The sequence below is a fragment of the Ursus arctos genome, unplaced genomic scaffold (genome assembly GCF_023065955.2).
Source record: "Ursus arctos isolate Adak ecotype North America unplaced genomic scaffold, UrsArc2.0 scaffold_10, whole genome shotgun sequence".
Lineage (NCBI taxonomy): Eukaryota > Metazoa > Chordata > Mammalia > Carnivora > Ursidae > Ursus > Ursus arctos.
In genome coordinates this window covers 54,110,348-54,132,987 of record NW_026622764.1, presented here as the reverse complement: position 1 = coordinate 54,132,987, position 22,640 = coordinate 54,110,348, and the positions used below count along the sequence as shown (strand labels likewise).

Sequence of the window (22,640 nt, the reverse complement as noted above, 5' to 3'; positions counted from 1 at the left end):
TATAGGTCAGCCAGAATGGCTATGCTTCAGAATGTGGGTCGGCTAGATTCGCCCTGGGCTGTGGGTTGGGTTCAGGTTGGCCTCAAGCATCTCCTCATTCCACTTAAACAAGGGTGTGTTTTCTTCATAGTAAATGTCAGACGTTGAGGAGACCATGTCAGATCATGTAAGCATATTCAAGACCTCTATTTGTGTCTCCTCTGATAACATTCTAATGCTCCATTCCCAGCAAGTTACATGAAATAAGCCTGGGTGGCTTACTCTACTTACTCTACCTACTCTAGTGGGAGGTTCTGAAAAGTCTCACAGCAAATATGTCAGGGTAGAATTCCATAGAAAAGAGGTAGTGAAGAACTGGAAAGTATACTTAAAAAAAAAAAAAAAAGAAGAAGGAAACACAAAAATAATACCTAATTGAAAGGGCCATTGTGAGGAATAAATGAAATAATGTAGGTGCAGAGTCTAGTCCAGAGACTGATATAAATATTAAAATACTAGTTAATACTTATGTATAACTTATTATGTGCCAGGCACTCTGCTGTGTTCTCTACATCTATCAATTTAACCTAACCCTCACAACAATTATATAAAACAGATGCTGTTCTTATCCCCATTTTCTAGATAAGGAAACTGAGGCCAGCGAAACGAAGTGATTTGCCCAAGGCCACATGACTAGTATAGCTGTAGAGCTGGGGTTTGACACCAGACAAGTAGCCCACTGTCTTTACTCTTAACCACGCCACTCTGCTCTCTGTGCACCTCCCAGACCCCAAGTCTGGATTAGTGCTGCGTGTTCCCATGGGCACTTTGCTTTTTATCTCATGGTTCTGAGTACTTCTGGCCTTCTCACGTGTCTGTGTCCTTGACTACAGGGGACTATCTAGAAAGGGGGGGATTGTGCCCATCTTACTTTCATTCCTTACCCACCAGAGATCGGGGAGGGGAGGTAGAGGTGACAACGGAATAAAGCAGAGGTGTTCTTCCCTTTGCATTCATCCCACAATGCACGACGGGGAAGTGAAGGGAGTATAAGAGATTAAAGATGCCAGAAAAATATGCAGTCATTGATGGAGCAAGGTATTTAAGTAAACAGAAGATACAAGATTAGGATTAAAATGAGGAACTATTGACCTTGAGAAGATACAAAGACACCTCCTCCTTTAAAGATGGAAAGAGGAGGAAAAGGTGCATCTTGTGAGAGCAGAGGAGGCTAGAGGAGGACACTCAGGCCGGATGACTTGGGTCATCTCAGTAAATAAGGGGCAGAAAAGGATGCAGGAGGCTGGAGTGGGAGATTGAGGCAAGAGAAGAGAGTTTGGAACAAATGTCTAACTTTTGGGGTCTGTGATCTCTTTAATATTATGATAAGTAATATGATAAACCCAGGAAGAATATACCCACAAAATTAGGCATATAATTTTAGAGGTCGAGAGACCCCTGGTTGGTAATGCTTGCTCTCAGGAAGTAATGAAATTGAATAAGAGTATTTCTCAACAGTAATTTGAAGGCAAGGAGCTTGAATTCTAAGTCTGTGTTTCTGTGACTTGTGCTGATGCCAAATTAGGTGCGGAATTAGGGACTGAGGCGTGGGCTTCTGAACAGCCCCGGGGTGGGGGGAGTAGGGGAGGACAGCAAAGGCGAGGCCAGTGAAGAAGTGGCAGAGGTGGCAGTAGAGGCTTGTGGAGGGGTGGAGGATGGGAGAGGTCCTCTCTGGGCGTTGGCCATCAGTGGTGCATGGTCTGTAGAGAACAGAAAAATCATAGTAAAACCAAAAGTCAGTTTTCTGCCTATTTTCATGATGCAGAAGCAGTTCAAAACACTGAAAGTGATAAAATCTGGCCCTCTGAAAAAGCCTTGATCTGAGACCTAAACAATTGCCGGTATCTAGGTAGACATATGCCGCTGGGAGGCAGATATAGAGATTCAGATAGAGGGAGTAGTCCAGGATGTGGGTGAGGTGCTGGTGGGTGGCCGAGGTGGAGCCGAAGCTGAGCTGGTGCTCGAGTAGAAGCTTCCTTCAATGGAGTGGTAAAGTGGCACAATTCAATGGCTTTCATCTTCTAGAAACTAGATGTTGTCTGGAATTCTGAATCCTTCTTCTGATGGCTCGTCATCACCACATGTGTTTCACCTTCTTCCTGTGTCAGCTCTGCTCACATCTGCGTCTGCCTCAGTGTTCCACAGCCCTTTTCACCTCATTTCCTAACAGGTGGCATTCATTTACATGAATGTTTTTCTTCCCTACTAGACTATGTGCTCCTTGAGAACAGTGCTTGTACCTTATCCATCTATGAATCACCAGTGCCTAGAAACAGGCACTTGAATGCTTGTTGAACTAATGCGCAAATATATCTTGCTCTCCCTCACAGACTCCTCAGACCTCCGATGACCAGGCACCAGTAGCTACAGGATGCAGCTGCTCTCCTCCTCCCAGGTAAATGAAATGAGCCTCTGTTTCCCTTTATGACGTGTTACTCCTGGGTCTTCATTCCCTTCATCGTTCCAACCTGGGACTAGAGCCAGATTAGGGAGCTCCACATTTCACAGGTTTTCATCCTTAAGCCATCAGGACATAATCCTGAGAGTCTGACTGCAGGGCCCAGAATGGTGATTGTTCCCACCAGAGTAGCAACCAGTAGCATTTGGCTGCTTTGTAGTGTGACTGGTACGGTCACAATGATGTACGGGGGTTCCTTTGGTGTCCCGAAAGAATTTAGGTGCTTCTTGAAACCCCTCTGCATTCTGTTAGTTGGGAGTCATTATTCAATGGAGAAAACAGGGTCTGATTTACCTCTCAGTCTTCCTTGGGAGTCACAAGAGGGCTGATAGCTCCCTGGAGGCGAGCCACTTCCAGAATGGACCGAATCTCCGCCATCTCTTTCATGACTCCATCCACCCTCTTCTTCAAGATGGCTTCTATGTGGTTCTGACCAAGAAGTTGCCATACCATGGGTTAATGAAGTAGATAAATCAGAAATATCTTGGTTTAACATTTGAGGTCAGAAGCAGGAACTTTCTAGAGGAGAAATCAAAGAGGCAAATGAAGTATAAGGGCAGCTCCCCAACCAGAATCCACTGGTGGGGTCCCAGGCCCCCGGCAACTACAGAAGCATCTAGAATGATCAAGCACTATCAAGTTATCATCAGATTGAAGTGTAGCCATAATCCTTATTCCTCAGTAGCTGACTGTTGGAGCCGCACACAGTTTGGGGGCAATCTGGAGATGGTGCTTCGTGTTTAGTTAACATGACTCGGGCACTAACACAACCTTCACAGCTTCCGCGAGGCCATGAGCATTTGAGCACTTAACTTTTGAAAACGGGAATTTGCCCTCAAGAACAGCATCCAGGGTTTAGAGATAGAATAGAGCTTTTTTTTTTTAAATTCTCCTGCTCCTTTTATAAAATGTGCATTCAAAAAATAAATCTGGTCTGTATGAAGGAATCTAGCTACCCATTTAACTCTAGCAGCTGCCTGCGTGATCTACCGGTGCTCTTTATAGGAGGCGTCTAAATAATTGAAATCTTTAATTGGGTTAAAGAGATCCCTAGCACATAGATGTTCTATAAATAAAAGAATGAGTAAACAATATAGTGGCCTTTCTTTTTTTAGGCCCTTCCCCTTAAAGAGACCATTTTGTTTTGTTTGCTCCAATAAGATCATTGTTCAGGGACACTTAAGAGAGGTTAGGTTTCGGCTGGGGCGGGGCTTTCCCAAGGAAATCCCTTTTAGTTTGCCTCAGGTGTACCTGCCGCCTTTCCCCCTGGCTACTCCACTGAAAGCCAGTCATTTGTTTGTCTTTGCTGTTAAGTAGCCAGGCACCTGGGCTATGCTTTTGCAGCAGGGGGTCAGAGCGAGTAGGAAAGGTAGCAGGCTGACCTTGCCTTGTTATCTGAAATCAGACAGGTTTAAGTAGCCCAGAGCCTAAGAGAGAGCTAGAGAAGAAAGAGGGAAGAAGAGAAAAATGCTTTATAAAGAGGAAGTGGTAAGAAGCTTATGAATTTGTGTGACCTGTTCTGTCAGGTGATTCCTGTGGGGGAGGAGACATGAAAGGGGGGAAAAAAAGTTAGGTTAAATGTCCTTATAAAGACAAAATCTATTTCTTTCCTGGCCGATGATTTGTCATTCTAGTCACTTCCTGCCTTGTGACTGCACACCCGGGTTTGACAAAGTTGTTCTGCAGATCAGAAAGAAGGGGGTTTCTGGTCCCACGCCAGTACCACTGAGGACAGTTTTTCTACAAGGTAAATTTTCTTAATGTCTTTTTGTTGTTTCTAAGTGCTTATGATGTTTTGCTTGTTGGGCGGTTCTGTTTCTGTGGATTGTGGGTTCTGCCTTCAGGGGACCAAGATCCGAGCACCTGTTACCCGAGCCCTGTGTGAGCCAGGCCACGGTTTAACTGTGGGACCTCTCAGTTCTCTGGGGTGGCTGCTTCTCCAGTTCCCCACAGCTATCACCCCCAAAACAATGATTCCTGGTTTTTTCCCCACCTTTCAAAGCAAACCGTGTTTTGATTTATGTCTCTTGCTCCATTTCAGGGAGGCTATTTACTGTGATTTTATTACCTTAAAATGTTTTCAGGAAAGTGCATATTGATCACTTAGATTGCGCTGCTCGTTGGCCTAGCCGTAGTTTAATTTTAGCTCCTGTGGTTCCGTTTTTCTAAAAAGTTTCTTTACAGTACTTGAGTGGATATATTAACATCTCGAGTCATACGTTACTGAGTGTGTTACTGGGTATTTGGCGCCAGCGGTTTTTAATGGGTGTGTTTGATAACCACAAGGCATCCGAGGCACCTCTTCTTCATTTAGTCTGTAAAAATAAAAGCAATTTTCCTTGTTTAATTGTACTGCTTTTGCAGAATTGTCTGAACTATTGGTTAGGCTTATGACCAAACAAATGACTGTTGAAGTCTGGATGAAGGGCTTCAGTCTACAACAGAAATTCTGACGGAGTTGATGTGGGATATTTACTCTAGAAGTTCTGTTCAGTCATAGACTTTGGATCTTATAGCATCAACCTTCATTTAATTATCCTTATCCAACAGATTAAGATCCATCGACAGATGATAGACATAAAAAGCCATTTGGGCTGGAAATGGATTAATTTATCAGGATGCTTATCAAAACCCAGTTTTTCTTATTCAGTAGAGCAACTTGTGTTCTAAAGTTATTTCCTCAGGACAACTTAAAAAGAAAAACTCAGTCGATAATGGTGGTTTATTTGCCATGTATTAATTTTAAATTTACATAAATTGATCATAAACTGGTTTCTATTAAATAAAAATTTTCAAAGAACATCTGTACGGGCAAATTTGAATAGAATTAGTTGTGTGCCTATAACTGTGAATTTCTGAAAGTTGCCAAATGTGGCCGTCCATATTGTTTTACACATCTTTCCTAATGGTTTCAAACTAGCAAGAATGTGGAATTGGGGGAGGAGGACCTGAATCCCAGAAAAGAACAAATTTTTAAAAATGCTCTTATTTCCAGTAAAAATATTAATGAGAACAAAATAAATTAGAATGTGAAGGTATGTCTGCATTTTCCTTACTTTGGGAGGAGATAAAATGGAATATGAAAAAGTTAATTCAAAATAGAGGAAAAAAAGTGTCTCTTGATTAAATCAAGTTTAGACTGTTAAAGTGTCAACCTGATAGATTATAAAATACCCATTTCTCTTCATTCCAGCTCACCCCCAGTAACATCAGGGAAAAATCTTCTGGCTCTTGCCGTTTGAACCAGCACTGCTGTGGTGGGACTTGTCATTAGCTATCTCACTGATGCTTTTCTTTGTCACATTTTAAATTTTGTCTCCTTTAGTTTGTAAAGGAGAGTACGTCTTGAAACAATTGGTAATTCAGCAAACAATTTCAGTATTTTAATATCATTTGTATTCCTTTTCTGATCCCTTTGACGAAGGGGAGAAGGCCAACAAGTAAAGTCTCATTCAAAATTACCTACTTAAAGAAGACAAGTAATAATAGCATTATTATATTATACTATTTATATGTACTGACAATGGTGCAGCCACTCTTTATGGTTTATCTCACGTAGTTCTCTTAACTGCCCTTAGACCTGAGGAGTGGACTCACCATGGAAGGAATTGGCCAAAGGTCACTGGGCATTTGGAGGGTCGAGGGACGGTAGATAGCCAGGGTTTTCAGCTCCGTATTGCTTTTCTATAAGCAGCTGTCTGTTCTAGATCCCCTCTTCCACACCAGCCTATTTTTCCCAGATATAGATCATTAGAGGCTTTTATTTCTGAAGCTGACTGAAGAGATCTTGGCATTCACAATTTTAAGGGAGGGAGGGGGAGAAAGAGAAAGACAGAGGGAGAAAGAAGAGAAAAAAATTTGCAATAAACCCAGAAGCATTTTTATTTTTATAAGTAGGAGATATCGTTGTGGGTTTCATATAATAGTAAAATAAAGAAGTATTCTCTTTTAATTAATGTATAATTTTACTGAAGAATTTTACTAATGTATAATTTTACTAAAGAATTTTACTAAAGAATTGTGCCTTCACCATCTTGCCTCAACCACTTCCCCAACCTTATTTCTTGTCACTTCCTTCTGCTCTGACTCTCCCCATCCTCTCTTGGCCGCGTTCTGGGTGCACAAGACCACAAGCTGCCAGAAAGTTCCATGCTCTTTCACTTCTTTTTGCTCCAACTATTGCTCCAATTGCTTTCTTCTTTTCTTTGTAAAACTTACGGTCAGTTTTCAAGGCACACATCAAGAAACGTGTCCTTTTTGAGGTCTTTCTTAAAGGATCCTACTGGACCCTTCCCCCGTCTTCCTTGCCCCCACTAACAGTTTCTTCTGTGTGTCCCTGCTTAGTGCTTTGATCTTAGAGTAAGTATAGCAGTAATCATACTGTTTCAGCGCTAAGTCCTTGTTTGGTGACAGCCTCAGCTCCTTCTCTAGCTCTCCTAGCACATGGGACGTGCTAATGACATTGACTGAATTGAAAAGTTGTCTCAAGTATTTTCTCTCAGCTCCTTAAGATATGCACGGAAGTCTTTTCTTTGACTTCACTTATTAACTGAATATTTACTGAGTTCCCCCAGTGACTGCTGTGAAGGAAGCTACGGTAATCATACAATATTTTGCATTCTACCATGCTTCCTCTTTGCCAAAACACTATTCTTCATTTTCACCTCAAAGCATTAAATGGACATTGAGTTCAAGGTATTTAAGAAATTGTCCAATGACTACAGCAAACAGACAAAATTATAATCTCATTATTTTACTCTAAAAACATTCTTTGAGCTAAAACTCAACTACCTTTACAGAAACTCTTGCACCGATAATGGGCTTCTTTGATGGCAGAAAACACAGGAACAGATATCATTACCTTTTGCTTATTTACTTTGGATTAGTCTAGAAAGTTCTCAAGTCAACTTCTCCTTGTTACCTACAAAATAAAGGCCCTTTATGTATACAGGAGAAAGTGCAAACAAAAAAATTTTTTAAAAAAGATTTTATATATTTATTTGACAGAGAGAGAGACAGCCAGCGAGAGAGGGAACACAAGCAGGGGGAGTGGGAGAGGAAGAAGCAGGCTTCCAGCGGAGGAGCCTGATGTGGGGCTCGATCCCAGAGCGCCAGGATCACCCCCTGAGCCAAAGGCAGAGGCTTAACGACTGAGCCACCCAGGAGCCCCAAGGGCAAACAAATTTTTATATTAGTTTAGGTGAAATAAAATTGAGAAACTTGCTCATGTATTATATTAATGAAGAGTTACAATTTATAAAGTAAGATTGTGAAGGTACTGGATTTTATGACTAATAGCAGATTTTATAGCAGAGTGACATTATTTATATTAGTCTAATGGTCTCTTTAGGGTTTTTTGTCAGCTAGTTTCCCAACCCCCAGAAATCATCAACTGAAATAAGGCTATGCCATCTGCATATTGAACCCTACGGGCATAAAAATTAGAATTAGAGCTCCACCGAAGTATAAAACTAACCATTGTCAGCAGATTCCAAGAGTTTCAAGTTTCCCTATTTTGCCAGATGGCAATTCACCTAAATCATAATTGTTCATGTTTCAGGCCACCTGGGTGGCTCAGTGGGTTAAGCGTCCAACATTTGATTTCAGCTGAGGTTGTGATCTCAGGGTCATGGGATCAAGCCCCATCAGGCTCTCCGCTCAGTAGAAAGTCTGCCTGGGATTCTCTCTCTCCTACTCTCTCTGTCTCTCCCCTTGTCCTCTTGCTCTTTCTCTAAAATAAATAAATAAATGTTAAAAATTTTTAAAAACTTTAAGTTTTAAAAGAAACCATGTTTCACACTGTTTCCATTTTGAAGTTCTGAGAAGTTGCCACCAGATTAGATATCCACATTCTTGGGGCATCTCCCTCCAGCTGCTGCAAACACGGGGCTGCCCAGATGGCATCTCCTGTGGCTTTCCTGAGTTCCTCCTGAATCAACTTCCTTAAACTATCAGACTGTCCCCGTTGTTTTGGTTTGCCACTTTGAGTGATTACATCAGTCTTCCCCGTAATTTCATCATCTCTCCATCTTGTAAGACACAGCAAGTGGGGGGGGGGGGAAGGGGGGGGAAGAATTTCAACTTCTCACCCTAATAATGATAGTTAACACTTACGTACTACTCAGTTTGGACTGAGTATTTTCCTAAGTGTTTTTAACCATACTGATGCATTTAGTCATCACTACAATCTTGTGAGGTGGTTACTGCTGTTATCTTCATTTCTGAAGACAAGTTAATACATTAAAATATTTTATTACTTTAATTTTCCACAGTTGAATCACTTTTGTATAACTGCTGACTTCCAGGAGAAATAATGTTCTCCTGGAATAAACAGGCAGCAGACCATGGTGCTTACATGTACCTAAGCTCTTGAGCTCAAATAATCATAATTTATCCCAATAAGTGCATCTATATTATAATTGATTTTACCAAACAGACTTCTTCTTTGTCTATCATCATTATCAGTATTTACCCAGCACCTCTGTGCACTTGACTGAGTATTTATAGTTTTTACCAATTTATAGATCTCTACATGGGTCACAAAACATGATTTCTGTCCTCAAAAGCTTTGAAAAGTTCTTAGTCTGAGAAGGTTGGAATACTTTCAGTCAAATGGTATTCACATTTTCTGACTGTTGTGACTGATAGACACATAATAAATTAAATAATTTAGTATTTACTCTGAAGCACATATACCCATAATTCTACAGAAATGGCCAAACATAGGTGTCCTACAAACTGTGAAAGAATGAAAGATTGTTTTAATTGTGAGTTGAAAAATAGAGGGGGGAAAGTGACCCACTTTAAAAGTTAAAATAAGTTAGGGTCGACTTCAGAGCCACACCTGTGCATCAGCCCCATTTATAAAAGGAGGCTTGTTTCTCAAATGTGGTCATTCATTTTTTTCTGGGGGAAAGACAAGCTAAAAATGTTAAATTGAGCAACTAGCAAAGCCACAGTACTGTGGTTGCAGCCTTGATTCTTGTTTTAATCCAGCACCAGTTGTATGACGGATGCATGTTCTCTCTCTCTGTGTATCTCTATCTCTTTTTCTAGCCTGATGTCTTATCTCTCTCTCTCTCTCTCTCTCTCTCTCTCACACACACACACACACACACGCACACACACACACACACACACACACACACACATTTTCCTGAGTGGCTGAGCTGAAGTGGAAAAGAGATTATGTTCTCCACAGGCAGAAAAGCCAAGGCACAAAATTCGGCAGGCAAATTAATTATGCATGTGAATTGCAATCTCCTGGATAATTTGTTTTCCTTCTTTCTCTGGTTGTACTTTCAAGAGGGAAGTGAATTAATGGAATAATTACTTTGCATTTAAACAACAGCCTGCATTTTGATCCCTCAGCTGGGTAGTCGGCACCCAGATTTATGCAAGCCGTGTATCCGAATATATGAAGTAAAGAGGCTCACAGATGTATTTGTATAACATTTATATCTTCTTCCTTTCACCATTTCTCAGGCAAAATTTAGAATCAGGTCATGTCTTTGTTAACCTCTGGTGTACCATTTTAAAGCGTGGGTCCTCTACACCTCCTTGGATCATCAGCTCACGTTATTTTCACCAGCAGGGTCCTTTAGGGGAACTCTGGGTAATACGTGCAAAGTGGAAGTATGAACACAATGAGCGCTGTCTATGTTGTTCGGCGTTACTGAGCCCTGCTTCTTCATCTTAAAAATGTGAAACGGACCTTCCCTGTTGTTTCCAATACTTTATAAACATGAAAAAAAATTTCCCTTTGGAAAGATAGAATACTATGGTCGCCTTTGAGACATTTTTCAGATTTTTCCCTTCTCTCATTATTTCTTTTTGTTTCATTTCATTTCTTTTCTTTTTAAAGATTTTATTTATTTATTTGACTGAGAGAGAGCGCACAAGCAGGGGGAGCAGCAGGCAGAGGGAGAGGGAGTAGCAGACTCCCTGCTGGTCAGGGAGCCTGACTACATGGGGCTCCATCCTGGGTCCCTGGGATCATGACCTGAGCCGAAGGCAGACACTTAAACCACTGAGCAACCCAGGCACCCCTTCCCTCATTCTTTCAAATTAAGATTTTTTTCATCAAAATATCCTTGATTCTTTGTTTCTTTCCTATGACCACAGAGAAAGGCAATTATGATACTTTGTCTGGTAATCATATAAATGTATATAATGTAGAATATATTTAACAATGTATATGTTAGGTTTTTTCTTAATTAAGATTTTATGTATTTATTTGAGAGAGAGAGAGCACAAGCAGAGTGGGAGGGGCAGAGGGAGAAGGAGAGGCAGAGAGCCCAATGTGGGGCTCGATCCTGGGACCCTGAGATCATGACCTGAGCTGAAGGTAGATGCTTAACCGACGGAGCCACCCAGGCGTCCCTCTAATGTTTTTTATACTTTGTGAGTCTGACTGTCGTTTCCCCTATAATGTTTTTTATACTTTGTGAGTCTGACTCGTTTCTGTGCGTGAAACATGGTATTGGTATACAGAGGGAGAGCAAGTGTGGATGCATTTTCTAGCCTTTTACGAAGTGTGGAGCCTAAGCAGGCCTCAGTTTCTTCATCTGTGAAATAGGGGAAAGTACAGTGTGTTTCGTGGGTCTGTTCTTGGGCTTATTTTCCTCTTCCACTTCCCCCTGCCATCAACCATTGTGCACATTTCACTCCACTGCACACATCACTGCAGGCTGACCGGGCCCTTGCTATTTTTAGTAAGCATCATGCTAAACCCTTGGCGTATATTTACTCTTACATTTTCACACCAAAGCCAGATAAGGTTGTTGTGGTCCTATTATAAGAGATGACCAAACTGAGGTTCGGGGAAGGTTACATCTGAGGTCCCAGAGCCAGTAAGTGCCAGAACCAAGATTTACACCCTGCCTCTTTCCCATTTTATAGTCACAGGTTCCTAAAGGTGTTTTAAAATTCTGATAAAAGAAATGTAATTGCAAATCCCATTGCCAGTTGGTGTTGGTAAATATTTGCCAGCCAAACCATGGCTTCCAACAGAGTGAGGATGAGTATAGCCCATCAAATTAATACAAATTTCCTGCCCCCGTGTATCTGTTAGTCCTCATTTTGTTTTTTTATGAGAGTGACATTATCGTTAGAGATTCTAGAACAACTACCCCAAGGAACTTATAGAAAATGAGGTCCTAATATTAAGAATAAATAGAAGCTTCTGTTGTCATTGCTAATATAGAAACGTGGACTGCACATTGTCTCAGTATTTTTCCGGCTCCAACAGTAATAGAGAAGATGCCTGGAGAATGAGGGAGTGGAGAGTGGATAGAAGTAGAGTCCAGGCGGACAGAATCAGTCCCCGGGTGCTCGTGCACCCCTGAGACTGAGGAGGCATGGGCTGATGGTCCTGCTCACACATACCCATAGGTCTCGTTCCTTTTTGTGACTCATGGTGGATGTGGTCAGGCTTTTAAGATTGCTGTACATTTTCCTCTTCTGGTCACACTTCCTCAACTGTTAGGAGGTACTTTCCACCATCAGTATTTCAGGCGAGGCTAAGCCCAGAGCCCCTTGACCACCCGACCTGAGATCAGCCAATACCAAAGCCATTGGCTTCTCGTCTGTGGCATCCATCGCTTCTGCAATACCTTTTGAAACTCACTTCAAGGACTCTGGATGAGAAATGTAGTAAATGAGCCCAAACAAGCCAAACTAAGGACATTTGAAGATAGAACATAGATGTGAAATCTAGATTTATATGCATGCACACACACACACATACAACATACATACAGTTAAGTGTGGATTTTAGGTGGTGACTCTACATAATATTTTATATAATTTATAGTGGAAATTGAGTTTGTTCTCCAAGGTAATTTTGTGAAAGTTCTTTTTTTTAATTTTCCCCTTCATTTCTTAACTCCTTCCTTCCCTTCCTTCCTCCCTCTCTCCCTCCCTCCCTCCCCTTCTCTCCTTCTACTCCTTCTTCTCCTTCCTCTCCTTCCTTTGCCAAGCACTGTTGTATACAATTTAAACCCTTTATCTCATTGAATTCTAACCCAGCCCTATGGAGTGAGCCCTGTAAATTGCATTACCAATATCCCTTTTTTACATATGAACACATGAAGAAACTAAGGCTCAGAAAATTTAAGGAATGTATACAGAAACACATAGCAAGAAGCAGTTGCATAGAAACTCATCCTTTTTTCATCATACCGTGTTACTTCCTAGTTTCTTTTTTTCTTTTTTAAAGATTTTATTTATTTGACAGAGATAGAGACAGCCAGCGAGAGAGGGAACACAAGCAGGGGGAGCGGGAGAGGAAGAAGCAGGCTCATAGCAGAGGAGCCTGATGTGGGGCTCGATCCCAGAACGCCGGGATCACGCCCTGAGCCGAAGGCAGACGCTTAACCGCTGTACCACCCAGGCGCCCCTAGTTTCTTACAGATATACAATTATACATATAATTTCCCAGAGGAAGATAAGATCATTAGCATTTGGATGAGCTTTGTGGGATGTCTGATATGCCTTTTTGCTGGCCTGGACTGGGTGAAAGGCAGCTCCTGTGGTAGCAATAGGAGAATGGAGCATATGCCATTCTTAAAAGGCGTGGGAGAAGAACCCCCTCTCCTTGTTTTCCTCTCCAACTACATACCTAAGATATAAAGCACAGCTCATGGACTTTGCATCTGAAGGGTTTTGTTGTTGTTGTTGTTGTTGTTTTTTAATCTGTTAGGTTGTTTAAATGCTAGTGGACTTCTGTTTTTCCCATAACTTGGCTAGACCAAACTAGCATTCTCCAGGCTCTACTTCTCTTTTCAGATCAATGACTGACTCACTGTGAGACTTTGGGGAGCAACTTCACTTTTCCGGGCCCCCATTTCCCATTTTGTAGCACGTCCAGTTCCCTCCTCACTTTGCAGGGCTGTATTTTCTAGATGGGAGATGGTGATATAGGGAGGAAGCTATGTCCATACAAACAAACCAAAATGGCTTGTTGCTTGAGGGGGTTGTGGAGTGTTTGTATTACCCAGAGGGGATGCTGTAAGCATTGTGACTGAAGTTAGCAAGGACAGCCTAGACCACCGAGGTTTTTCTTCTAGAAATAAGAGCTAGTGAGGAAGGTAACCATGCTGGCACTTCCCCCAATTCTTCTGGGAGCTGCCTCCTGGGCCAATCTTGCCAAACCCCCAACAGCTTCCTTGGTGATCCTCTGCTTGTCTTCTCACTTTGCAGGGCTATTTTCTCTTATACAGTAGTCCCCCCTTATCCGTGGTTTCACATTCCACAGTTTCAGTTACCCATGGTCAGCTGTGGTCCTGAAGCAGAATATCCTCCTTCTGACATATTTTCAGAAGGTCAAAGGTCAACAGTAGCCTATGGCTACATGACGGTGCCTACAACATTCACCTCACTTCATCTCATCACATTGGCATTTTATCATTGCACAGCTTCACAGGAAGGGCAAGTACAGTACAATAAGGTATTTTGAGAGCGAGACCACATTCACATACATTTTATTGCAGAATATTGGTAAAATTGTTTTATTAGTTACTATTGCTAGTCTCTTACTGTGCCTAATTTATAAATTAAGCTTTATCATAGTTGTGTATATATAAAGGAAAACATAGTATTTATAGGGCTTGGTACTATCTGTGGTCTCAGGCATCCACTGGGGGTCTTGGAATGTATACCCCATGGATAAGGGGGATACCACCGTTTGGAGAAATGGAAGGCCCTTTTCCATTTTGTCTTTTTTGGAAAACTCCAACTGGTTCTTTAAGATGTAGCTCAGTGAAGGTTAGTATCACCTTCTTTGAGTAGCTTTCCCTTCTCTTCTGGGGCAGAATTAAGTGTTTCCCATTCTGTGCTCCCACAGCACCATGATAATAACCCCTTTCGGGTGTGAAGGTCAGCATGGCCTCTGAGTTGCATAGACATATTCCTTCACGGGACTGGGTGTCCTGAAAGAGCAAGGATTCCCTACTATCCATCTTTGCATCTCCAGCACCTAGAGGAAGGCCAGTGCTTTATGAAATGTGATTGGATGACAGGTGTGGAGCTTCTAACGAAGAGAATCCCTTGTGCATCAGAGGCAGGAGGCAGAGGCAGGAACGGGCAAGATCCTCCTGGTGGGGTTCTTGCTCTTAACTCTTGCCTCAAGATGGTGAGGAATTGAAGAGGAGATATTTAGAACTTGTCAAAAGAGAGAGCCCAGGAAGAGCCCCACTCATAGGTACAGTCTTGCAAAGGGTGTGTTGTATGTGTGTGTGTGCCCTCATTAACACAAGGTCAGAGCTGAGTAACCCCAAAAGTGAGCAGAGAACCTTAAGATACAGAAATCCAGTGGTCACAGGCACAAGGAAAGGTGCCTCCAGTAAGACCTACATTGTGTTGGCCTGTAGTGTGGGGCAGTGTCTGGTGCTGTCCCCTACCTCCAGGCTCTGGTGTAAGCTTAAGGCTTCCCTAGCTCATAGCAAGGCAACCCTGGGGCCATTATTAAAATCTCAGTTCCCTCATCTATAAAGAGGAAATCATAATAATGCTCCATAGGTTTGTGGCTAAAGTTAAATGTGATAATGCATATAAAACACTTAGCATTGAATAACCATTCAGTAAACTTTAGCTGGCCTTCCCATTTGTCCGTTAGCTATTGTTTTCTCTGACTCCAACATAGATGGAGAGAACATTCTATGGAGAGAATAAGGATTAATCATCTTTCATAAATAAGGGAAAAAACTGGCTGATCTCTAAGCATCTCCCCATCTGTGGAAATCCAGGTCAAATGTCACTTCTTGTGGGGGCAATGCTTGGCTCTCCAGGCGTGAGCTCTTTTCTCCCTTCCCGTGGATCTAAATTTCCCCCTGTATTGTAGTGACTAGAATCCACTCTCCCCCCTACTAAACAGGCCAGGGCCACATCTAATCTTTGTGTTGTCAGCATCTAATCTAAGGTACCAGGATATGCACAGAGTAGGTATTTGGCAGATATTTATTGAAAGAAGAAATGTATATATGCATTTGTTTCGTAGCAGATATTTAGAATTACCAGAGGTGAATTTCATAGTCCAGATAGTGCTATGCAAGTTACATCCGGGGGACCTCTAGCACCCATTCCTCACTTTTTCCTGGGTGCTCCTGGTTCACAGAATTGGAGCATCCCTGCTGGTTTTACCCTCCTTTGGTCACCGCTTTGTCTCCACAGTTCCTTTCCTCTCACTTCATCGGGTCTCCGCTCAGAGTCAGACACTGGACTTGGAGACCCACTGCCAAGCATCACAGGCAGCCAGCAGGGCTTACAGAAACAGCTTGAAGAGGCCCAGTGCCCAGGTTCTGCTACCGCAGGCAGAAACCCGCTGGCGGCTGGTGTGGTGGGGCAGGGGGCGTTCCATGGCCAGGTCGAAGACTGCCTAGGGACACTAGCCTCTCTTCAGTCCCCATATCAACCCAGCAAAGTCATTCTTCCAGCAAAATGGTTTCAGAAAATTCGAAGCATTCACTTGCTTGCTCTAGGCATTTGTCCCTTTCCACAGGAGGGATATTTTTAGCAGGTGCACAAGAATATTATAGTTAACTCCTCAAAGGAGGTGAGTAGACTTCTTAAGCCCTGTATGCCATCAATTAATGGGTTTGTGCATTCACCTGATTAGCTGCCATGTGGCAACGCCGTGAGATGACTTCTGGTCTAGACTTCTAGCTTGTGATCTCATAATCTGCTGGAAGAGATGGGTGTGGACCCAGAGGCCACCTGCCCAGGTCAGGACCAGCGCTCAGAGGAGGAAGAGTTCACTGATCCCTAACCAACAGCCAGAACAGAATGTCCAAACTAATGCGGATTGTTTTTAGAAGCCTGAAGGTGTCATTTCAGTATTTATCTGTGAATTTGGCATTTTCTCTTTTGAACATTGTGCCTCAGGGTGAGTTGTTTTAATGTGGTTTGCTGTTTCGGTTGCGAAGGAAAATCAGGGCCTCAATGCCAAGTCAAGAAAAAAATACCCAGAAGAATGCAGTTGCTTAGCCTTGGTCATTATCACCTAGAAGATACCAATATAAAGTGTACATAGGATTTGGCACCTGTTGTTTGTAGCTTAGGACCTAGGACCTTTTAGCCTGACAGTGCCCTCTCAATACCTAGATTAAGTTCTTCTTCATATTCAGGAAACACATGAAATTCTATTTATTAAATATTTGAAATCATGGGGAAATATTCTTATTGTATGTTAAGCAGGTCTTCCTTAAAGAACAGCATTACCTCTTAAGTTTGAAAACTTATAAAGGAAAGAGGAAAAATAAGGAGGCATGGACTCCAGGCCCAGTGACAGCAGCCTCTAACTGGGGTGTCATTTTACTCCTCTGTGGCAGGAAGAGAGTGGCCAGATAGGTAATCTCTATGGTCCCTTCACCTCCACATTCTATGACTGTTATTCTTATGTCATCATTTAAGGAAGTTGGCATAGACCCAGAATATAGCAAAGAAAGCTATTAAAGATTTGAAAGATAAGCCCCCCAAAAACAGGTTAAAAGAATATTTTTAAAAACACCTGGTGGCGATCACTAAGGCATGTGACAGAATTTTTATGAATTGAGCAGCTTCTATCATTCCCTTTGAGAATAGCCCAAGAAAGAAAGCTTTAATCGTATCAGAAGAGATTTAGGTTACACAGAGGAATATGAGACACCAGAGAGGTTATAGGGTTTCCTTATTTGGATATTTTTAAGAAAATAGTAGATGGCTCTCTTTCTGGGACAGTTTGCATACAGTCTTGCCTAGAAACTGGGAGTGAACTGGATCAGCATGTCTTAAGCTGTGCACAGTGACATCTCAGAAAGCAGGTCCCACGTGCCGCTTTGGTAACTTCCCTGCTCTGTGCTGAGCAGCCAAGCAGTGGGCATCTGCCTTGGTCAGTGAGGAGAATGCATGAGGACAGAGATTTACCTGCTGCTGAGGTAAGAGCAGGAGCCAGGAGGGGCTGGGAGATGCTGGGTCCTTTTCGGAGGCAGTGCCTTCCAGGGAAGGCCCATTGGGGTGATTGCCACAGCTCCTGATGACCCCTGCCCCTATTTCTAGGCCCATTTGAAATGCACCTGCTCCGGGCTCTAACTTGTGCATATACTTACCAGCTAGTGAATAGACTTTTGGAACTTCTAACATGGAAGGGATTTCATCTCTCAATTTATAGATAAGGAAACAGAGGCCCAAGGAGGCAAATCGGAGCCTGGTATTCCAGACAAGCAGTACCCTAGGTCTCCCAGGCCCCCACACTGGGCATTTTGTCCCACTCCTCACCAGTTACTTCGGTTATGGTTCCTTGGAGGTGTACAAGTGTATAAATTATCTGGATACCTTTTTGGCTGATTTAGATGTTTGCTATTTTTATTTTTTGGTCAGTTTCTATGTTCATTTCTTACTCTTAGCTAATCCTTTTTCCCCCCTCACAGCCCTATTTCACTTGTTCATTTTCAATCTTCAAAACTTTTTGCATTGTATTAACCATCTTGCAATAAGTGAGCTGTGATCTCTCCATCACTTTTGAAACCTGACATTTAACTGTGGGCTCCCCGAAGCCCAAGGCTTTGTGACTTTGTGGCCCCCATGCTTATAGTCCAGCTACCATAGTGGTGCTTTGCACATAGACTCATAGAGGATGAGAAAGAATGAATGAATGAACAATGAATGGTGTCTGATATTGAAGTAATTGAGTAGTAGGTAATCTACTAGTCTGTAATAATATTCAGCTTTTTGAAATGATCCAAGGATGCCCTGAAGTTTCAGTAGGGAAGAGTGTGGATCTTAAAGTCCTTGTGGAAGCATGCAGAATGAAAGGTAGCTGCAGATTTTCAAGACGTTAACACCAGGAGCGTCATTGTCTACACCCTAGGGAAGGAGAGAGGTGACAAAGCATCGAGAGCCTCCACGACCCCAAGCCTGGAGTATCCCCTCTGCTTGCAAGAGATTTGCTCTCTGTCACATCTGTCATGGCTCTGAGCAACTCGGTAGAAAACAGGTGGCATCAGGGAGGGGTGTGCTGGGGGAGGCGGGGAGATGGGCACTCCACGGTTGGTGGCCAAGCTGAACCCTGTGTGCTATGCTTTATACAGCTTCCAAAGCCCTCAACCGTGATCAGACCAGAGGCTCCCAGAACAACATGTTCACTAGTTTGGGCGTTATCTCGCCTGCTGGCTTCCCATGGGAGTTTACAGGGCCCAAGACAGCTAGAGAACAGAGCCACGGAGTCGGCGCCCTTTACCTCCAGGCTGCAGAGATAAACGAGTTCTGTGTTCTGGAGCAGCCCTTGGGCAAATCAGTGTATTTGCAGGGAGAAAAAAGTCAATCCAAAGGAGATTTTGACTTGACAGAAGAATTCATAAGAGCTCTTTTTAATGGTTGTCTGTATTTGAGGCTATTTATCATTATTTGGCTTCTTAAAAACAAAATCATTTTTAGAAAACATTTTCAGAATCATCCTTTATGTGAAACTTTGGAATATCTGTATCCATGGAGTAAATTACTGGTGGTTAGATCCCCTACAGTGGGCTACTTTGTAACATGAAAGGGACAGAATTACCTAAGCAAAGCTACTTCCTTGTCTCAGAAGTTTATCCTGATGACTTCTTAAAAACTTAGGGGTATTTTATTTTGCTTCGGACTCCTGTATATTTTACGTTCCTCTTCTTCAGGCCGCGTAGTTTAGCACTCAAGACGGCAGTATTAATGATGTTCTTGATTACATGTTGTTTTCGATTATTAACTGTTCATTCAAGTGTTTGGAAGTTGTGTAGTTTTCTCCTGTCTACATATTGAAATTATCGAGGTAGAGCTAGGAATCTGGGTCCTGAGTTTCCAGTTTTACTTTACCCACTGTGTCAAGTTGCAGGAAAAGTAGGACACATTCAAAAGAGTCCCTAGGCAATGTGATGCCAGGTTACAGATGGCTCCCTGATCCTGGCGGTTATGTAACTGGGCACCAATTTATCGAACCAAAATACTGACCAGCCCACCACTACCCCCTCTCAGAAAGTCTGTGAGCATCTTACTCTGGGCAGGTCACCTCCTATCCTTTCTGCTGCCTTTCATTATCAGTTAGGAAACTCCTCAGAGAAAATCCAGCTGACATTTTTGCATTTATTTTTAGAGAATGTATTTCGTTCTGTAAATGCCACAGTGCTGTGTTCTGTAGTAACCTCCTACAAATAGTTTCGGTATTCCAACTTTAGGGAAGTTGAGTCAGGTGCTTTTATTCTAAGTAGGCATTATCAGAAATTCTCTTTCACTACTGATCTGGAAAATACCAACCTCCTCTAAGCTGAGACTTAATACTCACTGACCTAAAGAAGTGAGCAGGTTTTGTGGCTTTTGCAATTAGGGGGGTTATTTCGTATTCTTGGGACTTTAGAAATAATCTTATAAAAGTGAACAACCAGTAGTTTCTTTGGCCAAATGTCTTGAGATTTTATTGCTATTGATTTAATAAATTTAAGTGCTTACAGGAAAACTAGCAGCCAAATGTGACTTAGATGAATGATTTGAGTCTGTCTTCTTAGATTTATGATTTGGGCAGTGATTCAAAAGCAGGGTTCCAAAATTTGCCACTGACTTGCAAGAGACCTTAAAATGGTTTCTGGGAGGGCATTCATAAGGGATGAAGAATATACAATGGAATATTATTCAGCCATAAAAGGAGGAAATCCTGCCATTTGCAACAACATGGATGGACTTTGAAGGCATTAGGCTAAGTGAAATAGGTCAGACAGAAAGACACATACTGTCTGATCTCACTTATATGTGGCATCTAAAAAAAATTAACAGAACAACTAACACTAAACTTATGGAAGAAGAAATCAGACTTGCGGTTACTAGAAGTGGGTGGTGTGGGAGGGGAAATCGGAGGAAGGTGGTCAAAAGGTACAAACTGCCAGTTATAAGATAAACAGGCTCCAGGGATGTGATGTATACAGCTAGCGCTGCTGTGTGGTATATAGAACTGTGGAGAGTAATTCCTAGGAATTGTCGCCACAGGAAGAAAAAATTTTCCCTTTATTCTTCTTTCTTTACTTTTTATTATATCTGTATGAGAAAAGGGACGTGAGTTGAACCCCTTCTGATTATACGTAAATCAAACAATTGTGCTGTACACCTTAAACTTACACAGTGAGGCATGTCAATGATTTCTCAGTAAAACTGGAAAAAAAAAAGGGGGGGGGGCTGCACAAAACGCAGGAGCAGTAGAGTGGAACCGGGAAGGAACATGCCTTCCTCAGCCACTGCTCGCAGGCGCTAAATGGCTCAGCACATCCCATTACAGCAGCGAGCTCTCTAGAGACAGCCGCCAACGTGGTACTGGTAATTTGCAAACTGAAACCCTAACTTATGATCTTTATGAATCTGACTACGAGTACCATAACTCGTACCTTTGAATGTGCATGAAGTGGGTATGTTTTTTCCAGGCAAACATATTAATAGACTGTGTAAAGTACCTAATCTTTGATTCTAACCCCAGCAGTATCCTTTAGAAACGGTCTGATCTGCATGTTTTTAATCCCCTCTTATTCCTGCTTCCCTGTTTTGTGAACATGCTGCCATTTGCACGTTTGGTTCAATTAGTTAAAGGGTCGCTTCTCGGTTATGGACCTTAATGGCCTTATGAAGTATACCTCCATTCTCTTCCTGCCCTGCTCACCAGCAACCACATTTAAAACTCCAGCCTTGGGGTGCCTTGGTGGCGCAGTCGTTCAGCGTCTGCCTTCTGCTCAGGGCCTGATCCCGGCGTTCTGGGATCAAGCCCCACGTCAGGCTCCTCCGCTGGGAGCCTGCTTCTTCCTCTCCCACTCCCCCTGCTTGTGTTCCCTCTCTCGCTGCCTGTCTCTCTCTGTCAAATAAATAAATAAAATCTTTAAAAAATAAAAAATAAAAAAAAAATAAAACTCCAGCCTTGCTTTGAGAATGTGTACATAGACAAAGCATTTCATCAAAACTTTAGTTTTCTTATCTATAAAATAAAGGAGTTGTAATAAATTATTTCTTAAGTTCCTTCTGCCTCTAAAAGTTGACTTGTGTTTCCAGGACTTCTGCTCATTCTGATAGTAAATGAGACCCTCTCCAGATACCTTTCATGCTTGTGCCCAAAACAACACAGAGGGACAATAGTTTGGGCTGTTGACTATTCCTTCTCCAGTTCACCTTTTTAAAGTTTATACGTATGTATGTTTTTATTAATTTATTTAAGAGTGCAAGAGGGGCAGGGGGAGGCAGAGAAGGTCAAGCAGACTCCCCACTAAGCATGGACCCCCAATGCATGGGGCTCGATGTGGGGCTCCATCACATGAGCCCTGAGATCATGACCTGAGCCAAAACCAAGAATTGGATGCTTAACTAAGCCACTCAGGTGCCCCATCCAAGTCACCTTTTCAAATAAATTTTCCTTTCACTTTTAATCACTGAAAGATTTTGGATTTTTAAAATGTGACGCTGTCTCACTATATGTAGCTTCTCCAAGTTGATTTCCCCATTTATAAATCTCAGAAAAATACAGTTCTCCAGATGCTCAGGCTTTTCATCTTGACTTACTTACCATGGTTTAAAAATCACACGGTTTTAAAGTAATGCTTTTTTACCCCCCTTTCTAGGTCTTTAATTTGCATGGGCCATGCAATTTCTATGCTAAAACATTTTCTCTACTTTTTCACTGCACCATGATCTTTAGATTTTCTTTCTCACCTAATACTATAACTCTTTTGTTTCTTCCTTGGCCCTGCTCCTGACCCTTAAATGTCTTTTCTTTACCTTTACTTGTGTTTTTCACCGTCTCTTACCATGCTCTACAACCTAAAACTCTATGTCAATGGAGAGGGCTAAGTTTAGCCTCAGAGATCCCATTCATTCCCCTTACCTTTAACATGGCTTCATGCTCTCAGGGAGCAAGGTCAGTGTAGCTGTCCCTCACCTGAAATGAGGAGCAGCACCTGGCTTGTATAGACATTCAGAAAATATTTGTAAATGAATGAATTTCTCTTGTCATCCCATGAACATCTATGAACCAAGAAGTGTTAAGACACTTAAAAGCAAGAAAGTCCAGCCAGCTCTAAGGCTTTAGACCAGATTTTATCAAAGATCTTGCTAAAACAGGATGGAGAAGAGCCTTCTCTTCATATCTATAGGGAATATTTGTAAAGGCATATGG

At 42.2% G+C, this 22,640-nt stretch overlaps 1 protein-coding gene across 5 annotated transcripts in view; it reads left to right on the top strand.

Moving 5' to 3' along the window:
* The window catches only part of LCP1 (lymphocyte cytosolic protein 1), an 80,499-nt gene that overhangs the window by 24,403 nt on the left and 33,456 nt on the right, over positions 1-22,640 (top strand). For 3 of the 5 annotated variants that reach the window (XM_044381810.3, XM_026493291.4, XM_048215598.2), the window contains exons 2-3: positions 2,370-2,434; positions 4,132-4,244. The gene's annotated coding sequence lies outside the window, so the exon portion shown is untranslated. Of the gene's footprint in view, positions 1-2,369; positions 2,435-3,960; positions 3,986-4,131; positions 4,245-21,523; positions 21,658-22,640 lie in introns of those variants that run through there. The other 2 variants (XM_057308602.1, XM_057308597.1) reach the window with 2 other exon arrangements.